The following is an 18,875-nucleotide window of genomic DNA, read 5'->3' on the forward strand; positions in this document are numbered from 1 at the left end:
TGTCACCTCCCCACTGCGCTTAGAGTCTAGTGGGCGTGAAAGGAAAAGTTCTGCCTTCCTAGGCTCCCCAGTCAGAAAATCCATTTCACCCGCATGAGGGGAGGCAGTCCCCCTAAATCTTCCCGCCTCCTGGCTGGAGCCTCGAAACACACAGTCCCCTGGAACCCACCGTAAGGCCCCAGGCCCGGTCAGCCTGGTGCCCCGGGAGGACACAAGCCATTCTGGCCTTGTGGGGAGAGTTTATGTGGGGATGAGATGGTAAACTCCTGCCCCCCCAATATCACTCACTATCCCTGCTGTGAAACCAGCCAGACCCGAAGTGTCATACCCTCCTTCTCCTTTACAGCTCCCTACCCCTCCTCCCTGTGCCCCAGGCTGGAACCTGCCTCCCCAACCCCGATCCCACACCCCTTCTTCCTGCACCTCTCCTCCCAGACCCTCTCCTCTCCCACCCCCTCCTCCCACACCCCCTCGTCTTCCACCCCCTCCTCCTGCACCTCTCATTGGCACAGCCTCTCCAGTGAGATGAAGGCCCCGCTCAGGGCCCACAGGGGCAGCATGGTGACTCAGGCAGCCGTCCCCAGGCCGACTGCATGGGGCAGAGGGGGTGGAGAGAGGGGTCCAGGGCACCCACGGAGGAAATGACAGGGATGTGGAGCAAAGCCTACAAAGGCTGGAGCAGGACCGAGCGAAGCATCTGCCCACACTGGGCTTCTCTGCTGTGGTTGAAGGTACCCCGGCCTCTGGTCCAGCGTACAGAGATCTGAGTCGGGCCCCGGCTCTGTCACATAGTGATTGTGGGTAATCACTTCCTCCGCAGGATGCAGTCTCCTTCTCCGTAAACTGACGGGACAGACCAGAGAACCTTCGAGGTTTCTGCCCTTCTGTGCATCCCATGCTGACCCAGGCCCTCTTGAAAAGCCTCCTTCCTTGGTTTCCTCCTCAGTGATCTGGGAGGGAGGGCAGGTCCATAATGATGCTTTTAGCTGCACATTTAAACCACACAGGGGGAGCTCGATTCTGGATGTAGTTAGTGTGCCACAAAGGCGCGAGGAGGCCAGGTGGCCCCAGAGACCCCACGTGGGTGTAATCCACGGCCCTTTGCTTTGGGACAGCTTCAGTCACAAACACACGCTCCCTCCCCATTCCCCGCTAATCTTAGGTTCTGACTCATCTGGGCTGAGACCTTTCTTCTTTTGAAGGGAATTTCCATTTGTTTAAGCGGTTGCCTTTCTCAATCTTTTGGTGCTTAACTTTTGAGAATTTTTCTGCTTTTGTGAAGGTGGTTTCCTTTTTATGTGTTTAACTCTTTTGCTGGGGAAGGTCAGAGTTAGCACCTGTGCTGGTGGAATGTCAAGTCCACCGCTGAGCATAAAAGGCCACAATCATCACTGCAGAAAAATTAGCATGAAATGTCTTGCCTGTCCCTTTGCCCTACACTGTTTTCATGAGCAGAGGGCAAACGTTACAGTGGAAAACATAATATTGCCCCGAGTAGTAAAAATGTCTGGGCTTTGCCTTCGGACAGCATTTATTATTGTCTTGGGATTCAGTGTACTGATTTTTGCCCAGCAAATGGTGTTACGCTTGTGAGCGAGGTAACAGGTAAGGCCGGGGAATCATTGATACCCTTCTCCCCTGTCTGGACCTCGGGGAGTCTCACTTGGCGCAGCTGTAGCAGGTGGGACTCGTTTACCCTCTTCTGTTAGTTTTGAGCATCTTGGATGAGCTTTTCTTGCTGGGCGGTCATCCCCTGTGAATTTTTGGCCTCTCATCGCACACAGTGTATAGACTTGGACGCTGCTCCATGGAGCATTACGAGCAGGACCACCAGGTCACTTTGCAGGGCCCCCGTTTTCTCATTTATAAAATGGGGGTCATATCTGCCTGTCTCCTGGGATTAGTGTGAGGGTCCAGTGGGGAGCCATCCGGCACATTCAGAGCTTTCTCCATCAGTGAGGGTGGGCTTTGCCAGAAAACAGAGCTGGGCTTCCTGGGCTCTGGGGGCGTCCCTCTGCTCTCCTTGCCTTTGTGTCTCAGAATTAAGGCTCAGGTAGAAAGTGCAATGACTAGGACCCACCTTGACTAGGATGGGAGGGCACTGACAGCCACTCATGGGGAAACAGCCAGAGGGATGTGGGCTCTGAGCGTGGGCGCACCCCTGCTTCCCTGACGTTCCCTTTGAACCATCTATTCCTTCGCCCCCCACCCCCAACCCCGGCCTCAGTGGTTCCCCACCTCGAAACGGCGCCTCAGTGGATTAGGGGGATCTCCTCGTGGACTGCGTGTTCCTTGACTCAAGCTCTTAATACAGAGCAAATTGTCAGCAGTTTTCAGCCCAAACCCTTCCCGCATTCTGTTTTGCTCATGACATGTGGCTAACCCCGCGAGGCTTCCTGCATCTGGTCACAGATACTGGGGACGGGAAAGGCTTTAAACTTTTCACACGAGGGAAATGAAGTCCAGAGAGGTTGGACCACTTGGCTGCGGTCACACAGTGTGTTACCTGTAGAACTGAGACTGGACCCCAGCTCTCCTGCCTCTCAGCAGCCTCCCTACTTCTGTGTGCTTCTGTATCAAGTGATGTGTATGGTGAAGATAATTTGGAATCAAATACACCCTGTGCGCACGCTTACCAATTTATAAACATAATTCGTAAGCAATGCTGTAGGAGGTAAGGTGTGAATGCAGGGGGATGCAAACTCTCAGGAGTTCTGAGTCCCAGTCCTGCCTGCCAACTAGCTGGGCCCCTGGCCTAGTCCCTCTGCCTCTCTTCCTGTTTTAAAATAAAAAGTTTGGATTGCATGGTCCCTTCCAGTTTTACCAATTGAAATCTGTTCCTAAATTGAACCACACTTAGAGAAAACTCATGGTTTAAAGATGTTACATGATGGATGCTGGGTCTTTTGGAAAAGTGAGTAGTTACCCTGTAAGCGGTTGTTCTGCTTATTTCAGATTTCACACGTCAGTCTGTTTGGAGATGAGCTGGTACTCTGAGGCTTTGAACTACAGAAGCAGAGGACACTGGCAACATATGAATGGAGGTCCACGATGTGTGTCTCCAAGCAGGATGGCCTTGTGGCCTGGCCCAGGAGCCTGGCACATGCCCTGCAAACTGTCTCCCCACACCCTGTCCATGCCGGGTGCCCAGGCAGAATGGACAGTGACAGCAAACACAGACTGTCACTCTGCTTGCGGGGGTCCCCCACCTTCAGCCCCCACCTCCATCCACCTGTGGGAACTGATCACTTCTCCACCAGATCAGCCAAAGTCCCCAGGGCTTTTCAGTGTATACGGGCCATGAGAAGGCTGAGCCTTGGAAAGGCCCAAATGTGGTCGATTCAGCTCTCCATGGTAATCAAGGGAGCTGCCTTATAAATAATGCAAAGCTGCCTCAGATCCACACATCTTTTCCACATTGCCTGCTTGCAGTGAGCTCTCCATAAATGTTTATTGAATGACTGAATAAATTAACATACAAATGAATACTTTGCAATGGGTCTTGGTATTTATATTTGCACATCTGTTTGTTGAATGTTCCGTGGATTCACAGCAGCCCTCACAAAATGATGAAGGCACGCTACCAACTCAGGTCCTGGGGACCAAGAAAACCAGAACTTGCACGGCTCCCCTGCTGTCCATCAGGCGGCAGGGAATGGGGGGTGTTGCCTCAGCTGGGACAAGCCCCCAACCTGAGGCCCAGTGACTTAGAGCTGCGAGGCTCCTGACACACATGGTGCTGGACTTGGGCGGGTAAACCCTTGTCCTGGGTTTGTAACTGTCTCCCTTGCCCTTGGTCAGAAGTGCAGAGGGCATGGTCCCTCAGTGATGCTCACACCCTAGCTCCTGGGACCTGTGACCACCTCATGTTCCACGTTCGCAGATGTGTTACCCACCAGGGTTCTTGCCCTCCTTAATCAATAGAAATTGATCAGAGGCCAGACACGAAGTTCAGGCAAGGCTTTATTGGGGCCCCTGCTGCAGTGGGGTGAGGGGTGGTGGGGGGCAGGGGAGTGAGAACAAGTAATAACAGGTTCCCTGGCTCTCTCACTCCCTGAGGGGGGGCAAGCTGGTTCCTTACATAGGTCCAGGGGCTTAGGTGGTCTGCCCACCCCTTTGGTGGTGATGTGTGCAGGGGGCATGCACAGTACGTTGCTTTTGCTCCCAGCTCTTCAGAAATGGCAGTTGGGTTTTTGGTCTCTTTGTATCTTTTGTCCAGAACTTGTCCCAGCTGTGCATGGATGCAGTTATTTTTAGTCCCATATAGTTTCTTTGTATTTTGTTGCTCAAGGAGAGGTATGTCCAGGTGCAAGCACTGCAGGAAAGGGTCCCAGGCCCCAGCCTGTCTCAGATGTAGTTAAAATTATGGACCTTACAGGAGGGAGATTACCCTGAACTGTCCAGATGGGCCCCGTCAAATCATAAGAGCCTTCCAATGCAGAGAACTTTGTTGGGCTGGAGTCAGAGACACGGGGCAGAGGGGGAGTTGGAGAGATTCGCATCGTGGGAAGGACTCCGTGCGCTGGTTAAAGAGGGCAGGGCAATGAGGTGGGGACACAGGTGACTCTAAGGAGCCAGTGGCCCCCGGACGACAACCCTCGAGGAAATGGAACTTTGGCCCTGTAACCACAGGGACCTGAACTCAATGGGCTTGAACTGGAACCTTCCCAGAGCCTCCAGTAGGGGCTGCAGCCCTGCCGACCCCTGGATTTTGGGCTGAGACCTTGAGCAGAGAACCAGCAGAAGCCCCAACTTCTGACCGGGGAACTGGGACTGACTGGGGTCTATTCAGGCCGGCAGGGTGGTAATTTGTTGCCACAACTTGTGAACGCGGATATAGACCCATGCCTCTGTCACCTTGGACACTCACCTACAGCCCCTGGGCTGCAGGTGGATGGGGTCAGGCTGGGCAACCCTGGCACTGCCCAGTCCTCAAGTTTTAGGATTCACTGTCAAAATTAATTGAGTTGATAAAAATACCAGTGTTTTTTGAAAAAAGGCTTTGGAGTCCACTGGACTGGGTTGAGAGAGCAGCTTTACAGCTGGAGACCAGCCTTCTTCCTGGGTTCTAGTTCCTTTAACCCTGGCCCTGCCAGGTTTTGAGGGTTAAATGGGATAAGGTGTGGAGCAAGCCTGGAGCATGTGGGCGTGGTCAACATCACAGCCCATCCCTGCCTTGTGACGGCCCAGCCATTGCAGGTTGGGTCGCTCAGAGAAATGCAAGTGGGCACCTCAGCCACTTTCAAGGCTTCTGTCCTCCTGTGGCTGTGGTTTGGCCAGAACTCTGGGGACCAGAGAATGACCAGGGCTTGTCCTAGCTGCAAGGGGCTGACCAGCCCACAGAGCTGCCAAAAGCAGCTGGTTTGCTCTGCCCTTTCAGGCCCTGTGGCTACTGGAGGCCCTGCCCACAGCGAGGGTGGCCCAGGCCATCCAGTGGGCCTGGGAGTCTCTCTCTCTCTCTCTCCTTTTAGGGAATGGAGAATCCAGCTGGCTCAGTCCCATGTCCACGATTGGCTTCACTTGGGAGGCTGGCGTCACGTCTTCTGACGTTGGGTGGAGTTCTAGAATTTTCTAGGCTCTCTGGCGCTTGTACTTCCTAGGATGTGCCATCTGAAATCCAGAAAGCTGGCTGTTGTGAATGGGCTCTTGGGTTTTCCAAAGCTGAAATTCAACCTCTTTCATCCTCCTTGCTGACGCCCCTCCCACCCTGGGAACTTGTGCCGAGGAGGCCCGTCTGCATCAGGGATGGGAAGACATGAGGCTCCACAGGCCTGTCCACCTCGCGGCCCTCTCTGCTGAGCTCACTGACGATCATGATCCCTGGTTCCCTGGCTCCTTCTGGAAGCAACCAGGATCTTCTGCAGGAATCTGATGAATGAAGAAAACACAGTATTTCTTTACACGTGAGTGGAGGTGACTAATAACCAATAGATACCACCCCCTGTCCATCTGGGAAGGCCCATCTCTGGGAATGGAAGCAAGAAGCTCTTTATTTTCATGTAAATTGGGGAATATCTAGCCCTCATTCAACAAAATCTTGGGAGATGTGGCAGGAAAAGTACTTTGGAAAACATACAATCAAGATATCTCATGGCATGTTAAAAGAAAAATCTTAATAGTGAAGAGGAAAGTTAGAAACTTACACGCAGCTAAAAATAACTCCATGCTTGTTTTGCTTTTGTGAAACATGCTTGCTACGCCAAGAAAAACAGGATGACCTAACAATCCAATGTAACTGTAAGATGTTTTGCTAAAAAATGGAATGTTCTGCACCTGCTCTTGTAAATTTCTGTTTGGAAACTTCCATGCTCTGTAAACATGTGCACTATAAAAATAAAGCTCACCCTGAGCTCGGGGCCCAGAACTTTGGAGTGTTAGCTCATCTGGGGCCGCTGGCTTAATAAACCTGAGTTCTCCATCCCTCCGAGTGTGGTGCTTGGTTTCTCAGTGGACCGATTTCTGCAACATTTCTGGAGGCCCCAGCGAGATTCCAACCACGCTGGCCCCTTGAGCCACCGGACTGGTGGCTTGGCTGAGTTGGAGTGAAGGAGATCTGAGACGAATGAGGAGGCACGCCACCTGACGGTATTCTGGATTCTCTTTCGGACTGGTGCTCTAACTCTCCAGACGGCCGGGCCTCACTGGACTCATTGGAGGGACCAAATCACCAGGAATGCCCACAGGATCAGGTAATGCCCTGGGGCACTGAACTCAGTCAGGTCCCGTCTCCGGACAGAAGAGGAACTTGATCACCTCCTACGGTCTTCAGTAAGAATACCATCAGTTAGGGACCTTCCCAGAGTGGGGAGGCACCCACCAGTTAGGGACCTTCCCAGAGGGAGGAGGAACTGTGATAAACTCTGGTCTGAATGTGTGTGTGAGTGAGTGCCCTAGTTCGTCCTCGTTCCAGGGCGATTGTGTGGCTCCATGGTCTTTGTGGCTATGGAATTCGAGTGGGCCCTAACCTGTAGTTCCATGGTGACCTCATATGGCTCAGGGTGGTGTCTGTCTCTGGGGGACCCAGTCCCTCCCTGTGAGTCAGATCCAGGCCAGGAGTTTGCACTGGCCCGGCCAAAGGTAAGAGACACCTAAGTTCCCCACAGGGACACGGCCAGGCAGGCACCTGAATGGTCTCCTCTTTAGAGGGGGCACCCACCCTTGTTTGTTTTTGCGACACCAACACCCACCCTTGTTTGTTTTTGCGACACCAACACAGGGCGGGATAGACAGAGAAGGGGAGGGAAACAATTGATTACTGATTTGATTTAGAAATTGTGTATGTCCAAATGGCCCTTCTGCCCTAGGGCCCTCCACCAAGATTATTTTCTTAAAATTTTACGGCTCACTCTCCCCTTCTGTCAGCTGACTCTTTGAGCTGACTTATTGAGAAACTAGGTTTCCCCCTTGCTCTGTTTGCCAGACAGATCTGTACCTCCCTCCCTCTTGGTCCCCTGGACCGGTCCATGCAGAGTGGCACACTCTTGTATACTTTGGGATTCTCATTACAAGGCTGCTTTCCTGTGTCACCTTTCCTTCATAATTGCCTGATTCTCCAAGGATTTCAGGCTCTTCGCTTAGGTGAGGAGTATGCATACTTGCTCCCTCTGTCTGCTCAGTGCCCACGAGAGGGTCAATCACCCCAGACCCCCTCGGGACCCCCACCTGAAGTTATTCCTCCACAAACCCCATTACAAACAAACAAACAAACAAAAAAACGCCTACTTTCAGCCCTGCCTCCCTGAGACATTTAACGATCAGGGCCATCTTCAAGGAGGCACATCCTTGTGCTGTCTGGGAATACTGGGCTTTCCAGGAGTAGTGACATCAGCACTACCTGGGTTATAAGGCCCTAAGACAAGGCCCTTCCTGTGCACACCCCTCTCCTCCCTGGTCAAAGAGGTAGATTACACTTGTCAGCATGGGGGGGAGTTCCTCTAAGCTGACTGTTTTGGATTGTATGATGAAAAATTTTAAGAAAGGTTTTTCCAGAGACTATGGGGTTAAGATGACCTTGGGAAAGCTCCTCACCCTGTGCTAGTTAGAATGGCCCACCTTCAGAGTGGGATGGCCTGCAGAGGGTACTCTAGACCTTCCTACGGTTAGAGCTGTGTATCGAGTGGTGACAGGGGCCCCTGGGGAACCCAGACTAGTTTCCATACATAGATTCCTGGTTGCAAATCGCTGTTCAGCTGCCTCCTTGGGTTCAGTTCTATGCAAATAGGCAGGGACAGTGTAGGATCCTCGTGGCCCAACCAGCTCCGAGGACAAGCAAAGAAAAGCTGGCAAAGGTTATCCACCAAGCAGACCCCGAAGAAGAGCCCCTTGTGCCTCCACCCTATATGCCAGCTGCTCCACCAGTTCCCCTTCAGCCTCTTCACCCTTTACCAGACAGCCCTCCGCCATCTGTGTCTCCACCGCCTCCAAATCCAGAGCGCCCTCCAAGCCTGCAGTGATGTCGCTCGGCCAACCAACCAGCTCAAAAGCCCACCACCCTGCAGATGCCCTTGCGAGAGGCCCGAGGCCTACCCCAGGTCAATGAGGATGGCTCCGTCCAGCCAGGATGCCCGGTCCTTTATTATCAGCCCTCCAGCACCACCGACCTTCTCAACTGGAAACACCACACCCCATCCTATTCAGAGAAGCCACAGGCAATGATTGACCTCCTTGAGTCCATTTTTTACACCCATCAACCTACCTGGGACTACTGCCGCCATCTCCTCCTGACTCTCTTCAACACAGAGGAACGCTGCCAGATCCCGTCAGAGACACGGAAATGGCTCCAAGAGCAGGCACCAGCTGGTACAGTAGATCCTGCAGCCTGGGCCCTGAGGGCTGCACAGGACGAGTGACCCAACTGGGACTTCAACGCCACGGACAGAAAGGACTCTCTTGATAAATACCGACGAGCGCTGCTGCCAGGACTGAGGACAGGAGCTAGAAAACCAACCAGCATGTCCAAGACAACAGAAGTACATCAAAAACCAGATGAATCACCCACGGAGTTCTATGAGAGACTGTGTGAGGCGTTCCGGGTGTATACCCCTTTTGGCCCTGAAGCACGGGAAAACCAACACATGGTCAACACAGCGTTCATGGCCCAGTCTCATGCTGACATCCACCGTAAGCTTCAGAAGCTTGAGGGCTTTGCTGGAATGAATGCCACCCAGCTGCTGGAAGTCGCAAACAAGGTGTTTGTCAACCATGACCAAGAAGCCCAAAAGGTAGCTGACAAGCGCATGAAGCAGAAGGTGTCCCTGCTAGCTGTCACACTGGGGAACTCAGATCCGGTAAAGCAGACTGGTTCCCTGCGGAAAGGGGAAACCAAGAGGAGACTGCCACTATGTCGTGACCAGTGTGCCTATTACAAAGAGACTGGTCACTGGAAGAATGAATGTCTCCATCATAGAGGAACAGCTGAAGCATCAAAGAAGTTCAGTCAACCCAGCAGAGGAAGGTACCAGCCTGAGCCAGCCATCCAAGACCTTATCGGCCTGGCTGGAGTAGAATCGGGATAGGGAGGACTGGGCTTCCTGATCCTGGGCCCCTGGGAGACTATGGTTGCAATGAAAGTAGGCGGGCAATCAATGACTTTTATGGTGGATACTGGGGCTGAACACTCTGTGGTAACCACACCTGTGGCTCCCCTCACAGGTCGAACAGCAACTATCATTGGGGCCACAGGGGACAGGACTGCCCGCTCATTCTGCAAGGCCCACTCATGTCAGCTAGGGGGCCACCTAGTGACTCATGAATTCCTGTACTTACCAGAGGGCCCCATTCCTTTGCTGGGCAGAGACTTGCTGACAAAGCTTGGGGCATAGATCACCTTTGTCCCCAGGAAGCCCGCAAGCCTCATCCTGGGGAGCAAACCAGCTCTGATAATGGCTGTGACCATGCCCAGGGAAGATGAATGTCATCTCTATTCTTCAGAAAGAGAACAAACGAATCCAACTAGCCTGCTAGAAGAGTTCCCTACTGTCTGGGCTGAAAAGGGGCCCCCAGGTTTGACCAAAACCCATGCACCCATCGTGGTGGACCTGAGGCCAGGGGCCACTCCTGTGAGGCAGAGGCAATATCCACTACCGTGAGAGGCACATCTGGGAATTCGGGACCACATCCAACGCCTGTGTGACCCCGGAATTCTGATCAAATGTCAGTCTCCCTGGAACACTCTGCTCCTACCAGTCAAGAAGCCTGGAGGGAACGACTATCACCCAATTCAGGACCTCTGTGCCATCAACAACGCAGTGATCACCATCCATCCAGTGGTCCCGAACCCTTATACCCTCCTGAGCCTCTTCCCCGCCCAAGCGAGCTGGTTTGCCTGCCTCAATCTCAAGGATGCTTTCTTTTGCCTCCAGCTGTCACCAGCCAGCCAGGCCTTGTTTGCCTTTGAATGGGAAGACCCACACACCGGGAAAAAGACACAGCTGACTTGGACCCGACTGCTGCAAGGCTTCAAAAACTCACCTACCTTGTTTGGTGAAGCACTGGCTGCGGATCTTCCTGCCTTCCCTGGAGAAGACTAGATCAGCACCTTACTCCAGTATGTAGATAACCTGTTGCTAGCCAGTCCCACCTAAGAGGACTGCTGGAAAAGCACCAAAGCCCTATTGACCCTACTCTCCACCATGGGGTACAAGGTGTCATGGAAAACGGCACAGATCTGCAGACAGGAGGTCAAGTACCTTGGATTTGTCATATTGAGAGGGCATTGGGCACTCAGACATGAAAGGAAGCAAACCATCTGTTCAGTACCTCGGCCAAGCACCAAGAAAGAGGTCTGTGAGTTCCTTGGGGCTGCCGGATTCTGCCGGATCTGGATACCGGGTTTCTCTGAAACTGCCAAGCTGTTGTATGAGGCCACGGTAGGGTCTGGTAAGGACCCCCTAGAGTGGGGGCCTAAACAAGAAAAAGCCTTCAAGGAGATAAAGAGACTCTTAAGCAGTGCTCCAGCATTAGGGCTGCCAGATGTGACATGGGACTTTAACCTCTTTGTGCATAAAAAAAATCATACTGCACTGGGGGTCCTCACACAAACAGTTGGGCCAGGGCAGCACCCGGTCGCATATCTGTCCAAACGACTGGATCCTGTGGCCGCGGGATGGCTGCCATGTCTCCAGGCATTAGCGGCTACGCTGGTCCTGGTCAGAGAAGCAGACAAGCTTTCACTGGGACAGAATATAAATGTGAAAGTCCCCCAGGCTGTTAACCACGCTGATGAACAGCCAGGGACATAAATGGCTGACCAACACCAGAATGACTCACTATCAAGGACTGCTCTGCGAAAACCCACGGGTCTGCCTCGAGACTGTGTGACGCTGAATCCTGCCACCTTCTTACCTATGGAGGAGGGAACCCCCGATCATGACTGTGAAGAGGTCTTGGATGAAATCTACTCGAGCAGGCCAGACCTGACAGACACTCCCCTCCAGAACCCAGAACTGGAACTGTTCACTGACGGAAGCACTTTCATCCAGAAAGGACAACGCAAAGCAGGCTATGCAATAACAACAACAGATGAGATAATAAAGGCTGAGGCCTTGCCACAGGGGTGGTCAGCACAACGGGCTGAGCTGTGGGCGCTCATCCAGGTGCTGAGGCACGCCAAAGGGAAGCGAGTCAACGTCTACACAGACTCAAGGTATGCCTTTGCTACTTTGCATGTTCATGGAGCCATCTATAAAGAAAGGGGACTACTAACAGCGGGGGGAGAAGGGATCAAAAACAGAGAAGAAATCCGTCAGCTGTTAGAGGTTATTTGGAAGCCTCCCCAAGTGGCAGTCATCCATTGCAAAGGCCACCAGAAAGGGACTGATACAGTCAGCAAAGGAAATCATTTGGCTGACCAGGCATCCAAGGAGGCGGCGACTCAGCCGTGTCCCACATTGGGCCCGGAGCCAATCTCTAAGGTCCTTTCGGCACCAGAATTGCCCCCATCCCCGAGGTATACCAAAGAAGAAGATCAATGGGCTTTAGGTGAAGGAGGAACTAAAGGAGAAGAGGGCTGGTGGAAGCTTCCAGACCAAAGACTTTTTGTCCCCAGTGCTATAGCAGTCCAGCTGGTACAGCAACACCATGAGACGACTCACTTAGGGAAAACTCACTAGAAAGTCTACTGAGCCGCTACTATTTTGTTCCTAAGCTCCCAACCCTGGGTGCCCAGATCAGTGCTAGGTGTGTGACTTGTGCACGAAACAAGGCCAGCCAAAGACCAAGACCCAGCCCAGGGGTGCAGATGGTTGGGACATTGCCCTTTGAAGATTTAGAAGTGGACTTTACTGAAGTCAAGCCTTACTGAGGCTATAAGTATTTGCTTGTGATAGTCTGCACCTACTCGGCATGGGCTGAGGCCTAGCCCACGCACACTGAACGGGCACAAGAGGTGGCCAAGGTCCTACTAAGAGACATAATCCCCAGATATGGGCTACCTCTCTCCATAGGGCCTGACAGTGGGCCAGCCTTTGTGTCTGAGATAGTTCAGATTTTATCCAAGACACTGGGAGTCAAATGGAAGCTCCACACTGCTTACAGACCACAAAGCTCAGGGAAAGTTGAGCGCATGAATCGGACCCTCAGGACTACGTTAGCTAAGCTCTGTCAGGAGACTCAATTACCTTGGGTCAAATGCTACCCCTAGCCTTACTTCAAGCCCGATGCACCATGAGGTCCTCAGACTATTCTCCCTTTGAGATCTTATACTGAGACCTCCTCCAGTGATAGGGAAGCTCAAGGGAGACCCCCAACAACTAGCAGACCTGGAGATGTCTCGACACCTCCAGGCCCTGGGAAAGGTTTTCCGCCATATTACTCGAGAAACCTTAGAAAGGACTGCCAATTCCTTGGGAAGTTGGGTTCATCCCTATCAGCCAGGAGATGAGGTATGGGTAAAAGATTGGAGGAAGGAACCACTTCAGTCAGTTTGGACTGGCCCTCATATGGTCGTCCTGGCAACCCTGCTGCTGTTAAAGTTACAGGAGTCACCCCGTGGATCCCCCATACCCGGGTGAAGAGAGCAGCACCTCTAGAAGGGTGAGTGACCTGGACTGCCAAAGCTCATCCGAACCAGCCACTTTGGGTCTTCCTACAGAGACAACCGAGTCCTGTCTGAGATCTTCAGCCCTGCTCCAGTCACTCCAGGGTTGACTGGTCTACGCACAGCGGAAGCTTGAGGAATTCGACGAGGGACATCTGAGGGTCAGGGTTACGATGACACCCTGCCTTGTAAGGATTGGTTGCACCACTGGCCTTGATGTTTTTTATAGGCTAAACACAAGGGGTCATGTTGGCTATAATCTACCCAAAGGTAATGGAATCCCAGAGAACAATTTGGGGGTTGGTTTTCTTACCTAGGGGGATTCAAAACTCTTGTGGGAATAGTCCTACTCCTCCTTGGGACCTGTTTCCTTTTACCTTGCCTTTTGCCCTTATTCATGAGGGTAGTTTCCAGCCTAGCTGAGGCCACCGCAGATAGGAGGGCCACCGCACGTCTCCTAGCCCTAAGAGGTTATCATCCCCTGGGCTCAGAAGATCAAGAAGTTGATGCCTTTTAAGATTTAAAGGGCATCAAGAGGGGGGATTGAAGAGGAAAGTTAGAAACTTACACTCAGCTAAAAATAACTCCATGCTTGTTTTACTTTTGTGAAATATGCTTGCTGCCCCAGAGAAAAACAGAAAAACAGGATGACCTAACAATCCAATGTAACTTTAAGATGTTTTGCTAAAAAATGGAATGTTCTGCACCTGCTCTTGTAAATTTCTGTTTGGAAACTTCCATGCTCTGTAAACATGCACTATAAAAGTAAAGCTCACCCTGAGTTCAGGGCCCAGAACTTTGGAGCGTTAGCTTGTCTGGGGCTGCCGGCTTAATAAACCTGAGTTCTCCATCCCTCTGAGTGTGGTGCTTGGTTTCTCGATGGACTGATTTCTGCAACAATAGCAAAAAAAAAAAGAAAGAAAGAAAGAAAGAAAAAGCCTTTAAAATGGCTTCTGTGTATCCATCAGGCATGTAGATTGGAATGTTAGCCTGGATGGTCTGGGGGGGCTTTACTTCCTTGTCAGCTCCCCCCTCACTGGGATTTAAATGCAGAAAAAGTCAGAGAATAGCTGAGTTGGAGTGAGACGTGAGACTGGCAGGTCCCCAGTAGATTCAGAGTCCAAGCCACTGGTCAGATTCTGGCTCTGCCTCTCTCAGCTCTGTGGCTCTGAGCAAGTGACTTAACCTTTCTGTGCCTCAGTGTCCTCGTCCATAACGGCTGTTATGAAGACGGAAGGGATTTAAATATGGCCGTACATAATGCACTCAGAGCCTTGCTTGGCGCAAGGCAAGTGTGTTGTGTAAGAGTGGGCTGTTTTCGTGGGGTCCTAACAGCGTCTTTGCACTGACCAGACAATGCTGACCCCCCGGCAGTCCTTTCCAGGAACAAGCTAGCACAGCCCAGTGAGGGAGGAATCCTGGGACCCGCCTTCCCATCTGAGGTTCTCCCTCTGGTACCTGCCGCATGGCCCAGCCCGTCCCAGGTCTCTCTCTGGAACTGGTGAGCAGCAGGATTCTGCAGACCAGGTGAGGTCACTGCCTTCTTTTTTGTGCACCAGGATTGCCGTTCCAGATGGATAAACTTTAAAAAAAAAATACGTTTGTGTTTAGTACTCAGTTTTTAAAAATTATGTCAATTGCTTTATTGGCTTAAGATCAGCCAAAGGAAAAAGGAAGAAAAATTTGCCTTTCAACAGAGCAATTCAAAATGCTGAACTCCCCCCACCCCTAAGGCTTGGAATTCTTTCCTTTGGTGGTGAAGACATGCACAGGTCTTTGAAGTGGGCCAGACATGTTTTCTGCACGTGTGAGCTGCTGTGGTCTCTGCAGGGCTGGTTCAGATAAACCAGTTTCCTTACGGTTTCCAGCATCAGTGGGGAATCGGTGTCCCACAGGACTGTGCACACCACTTGATCTCGGCAGAGAGATAAGGGGATTTTCACAGGTAAGGTGGATCCTTGAGCGCCCGGGAGCGGTGGTCTTTAGGCTGCTACTGGCAGCAGTTTCCCGAAGCCTCTGTGACCCTGGGACCCACTGCACTGGGCCGGCAGGCTCCCCATCACCCTCCATCCTATCGGCTCTGACGCTGCTTCTGTGTCAGAAGCTGCTTTGCATCTGAGGACGCAAGGCCCACAGCACAAAGGAGCGTGCAGATGTGCCAGAATGCCTCCGTGTCAGCCCAAGACCCAAACGGCAGCATCTGCCTCGGGGATTCTGTCCCCATCATGGTTACGGGTCAGTCCAACTGAGACTAAACGGTGACCATTCCAGCCTCTGCTTTCCTTCTCAGAGCAAAACCTATGATTCCATGATTCCATGTCAATTACAGGTGACAGTACATGGAGCCAGCGCGACCACGTAGGAGGCACTCAGTAAAAATCTTGTTGTGACTCTCATGATCACACGTGGTTTTAAACAGGGATTTCAGAGGGAAGCAGCCTCTGAGATGGCACCGGTGATTCTCTTCTGTGCAGTCTTGTCCAGGACTGCTCTTCCCAAGTCAACACTCCTAACATTCTCCCGTCTTACAAAAAAAATCCTGCACCCACTGTGGCTACCGTCCGATGTCTCTCCTTCCCTGCACAGTCAACATCCGAGAAGTTTGCTTTGTTGACATTTCCTCGTTTTCCTTCAACCTTTGACCCTCCATGGCCAGGCTCTGCCACCAACAGCCACTGAAACCATGGCTTCCTTCCATGGCCGCGATGGGACCTCAGCCCTTGGCCTCCATCGCTGCTCCATGTCACGTGCTTCTGTGGCTCTGTCTGTGCCATCCACTGTGTGGCCCAGAAAGGTGGCCACCTGGTAGACGATCACTAAACACTCGAACTGTGCTAGTGCAGCAGGCAAAGGCATCGTTCGTTTAACTTTATTTAAAGTTTAAATTTGAAAGCAGCTATTGAAAAATTTTCAGTATGACTGCAACAACTTGGGTCTATGTACCTAGTTTTTTCAACTGCAAATGCTATGAAATCTAAACACAGAGCAAGCATTTCTGATGAAAATTCAGCATTTGGATGGAGATGTGCTGAAGGGTAAAATACACACTAGGTTTCTGAGATCTGTTTTGAAAAGAAGAGGGTAAAATCTCTCAATATTGTTTACATTCATTACATTTTGAAATCATAATATTTTGGCTGTGTGGGGTTAAACACAATTTATTATTAACGTTGATTTCACCTATTTTGATTTTCGTTTTAATGTGGCTACTAAGTAGAACTTTAGAAGCTGGCATTTTATTTCCATCGCGATGGCACTGCTGGGGGCCATTTGCTCCTGGAAACTCTCTCCTTCCTCGGCCTCCGAGCCCCGGACCCTCCTTGTTCCCTACACTGTCTTTCCAGGTGCAGGTGGCCTCTGTAGCCACTTCTCGATGTCAGGGCCTCCCGGAGTCTGTCCTCTGTCCTGGCCTCTGGTCACATGATGTAGTCCTCCTTCCCTTTTCCCGCAATGTGGACGGCCCATCACAGTTGCCTGAGCACCTCCGCGGACGATTCCAGCAGAACGTGCTGCGGCGTCTCAGACTCAGCCTGCCCCGGTTTGTCCCATTCCCTGGCCCGGAGTCACAATCCTCTTCCTGTGAACTGCACCATCATCCTTCCTGCCAAAACCAGGCCCAGACTAGGGTCCCCCCTCTCTCGTGGCGCGTCTATCGGGTACCGAAACCTATGGCTTCTCTTTACTTGATGAGCTTCGAATTCACCTCTTCTCACCTGCGGCAGGCCTGGCTCCCTGCCCCCACCCTGCCCTGTCCAGTCTGCAGGTGCAGCCAGAGCGAGACGTCCAGAATGCAACCCAACAGCCCTTCCCAGCTTAACACCCGTGCTGGTGATTTATTTATTTTAATTTTTGGCTGTGCCACCCGGCCTGTGGGATCTTAGTTCCCTGACCAGGGGTTGAACCAGGTCCTTGGCAGTGAGAGCACAGAGTCCTAACCACTGGACCGCCAGGGAACTCCCTGGTCCTGATTTATTAGAAAAACTGTTTATTGCCTTTTTTTTTTGACCGTGTCAATTCATTTTTAAAATTGAGATATAATTGACATGTAACTTATACTTGTTTCTGGTGTACACATAATGGTTCCATATTAGTATCTATTGCAAAAGGATCACCACTCTCAGTTAACATCCATCACTTCATACAGTTAGAATATTTTTTCTTGTGATGAGAACTTTTAACACCTACTCTCTTAACAGCATTCAAATATACAATAAGTATTATCCACTATAGTCACCATGCTGTAATTCTCTCTCTAGGACTTATTTTATAACTGGGAGTTTGTAGCCTTTGACTGTCTTCACCCAAAATGCTTTCTGACGTGCTGAGACCTAACATGAAATCTGAAGGGGATCCAAGAGGACAGAGGAGCACCAGGGACAGGACAGAGCTCGTCTTCCACCTCTCCACCCGTACCTGCCAGACCCTCATTGTCCTCACCGCAAGCTCCTGCTGTGCCGGCAGGTGTGCCCCCGGTGTTCCAGGCTGTTCCATGCTTAGTTCACCCATCTTCCTCTGCCCGAAGAGCTCCTCCCTCCATCCACAGACCCCGCTCCTTGACAGAGTCCTTAGTGATGCCTCGCCCACCGCAGGATAGAGGCTGTCTCTCTGGGCCCCTCTGAGCCATGCGTCAGGTACCTGTGACCTGCTACCTGTGACCGTCCTGTTATCATGACCCACCAGTCTGGCCGCAGACCGCCTCATATTAAGGATCATGCCCACGTTGTGGCCCGATTGCAGCAGCCCTGAACCAGAAGCTCAGCAGCCCTGGGGTCCTCCTTAGCTCTCCCAGGTGTGCTCTCTGACCAGCTGGGGCTCAGGTTTGCCCATGCTCTTCTCCCTGCCTTGTGGGTGACTCACCTGCCCCCCTCAGGTCAGGAGCCACCGAGGCGGCGGTGGCCTGGGAGAGCTGGGAGCAGTAAGGGGCGCATGGTCTGCAGTACATTTTAAAACAATGATAAGACTGACCAGAGGTCAGTCTGTTTTTTATCCTCACCTTGCCCTGGCAGTTCTAAACAAGGGCAGAAATAGAATCCTCCTTCCCGCCAGGATGGACCTTGTCCATTGTAGTCTGTCCTCTACTCAAAACATTTCTCACAGGAACTTACCCCACTGTCTTGTAATTTCTGGCTTACTTTTCTACATCATCTATTACACCTTACTTCTTTTAAGCTAGAGGTGGGATTTTATATTTGTGTTTTTAAGAGCTTAGCACAGAGTTCACAATAAAGGAGGTGTTAGAAATTTATTGAATTCATAAATCAACGGATTTCCTCGATGTACCAGAATATCCTTTGGCAGGAAATCCTTCTTCAGAAAGAATGGTTAAGAATACAAATTCAAAGTAGGCATTTATTTAAAATACTCTTGTGAGGCATATTCTAAAGCTGCTACAGATCCAGTCAATAATTTATACCTAGCATCTGTCTTTATGGTATTGAAAAAAAATTGTGGCATTTGGAATGTGAATTTGAAGCCCTTAAGATATGGAATCAACAGTGAAAAAAATAATTTATTATTATTTTTTACTTAGCTTGTGCTAGGCCTGTGCTAATAGAGGAAAGCAGGAAAATGGACCGATATATTCCATGGAAATTTTAAATGTCGATGGTAAAATTGTTCTGGTGAATACTGAACTCATAAGCAAGCCCCGGCAACCAGACATGGAATCTCTCAGGCATTTCCTGGGATGACATGTTTCCTGGATTTCCCCTCCCTCACGGTGAAGCTTCAGTTCCATCAGTCAGGACGGCCTGGATACGTCAATTGACTAATGGAAATAATCACCACCACCCTCTCAGGGGATCTATCGATTTCTGGGTCCATTTGTTATTCATAACAG

The sequence above is a fragment of the Hippopotamus amphibius genome, chromosome 11 (genome assembly GCF_030028045.1).
Source record: "Hippopotamus amphibius kiboko isolate mHipAmp2 chromosome 11, mHipAmp2.hap2, whole genome shotgun sequence".
NCBI lineage: Eukaryota > Metazoa > Chordata > Mammalia > Artiodactyla > Hippopotamidae > Hippopotamus > Hippopotamus amphibius.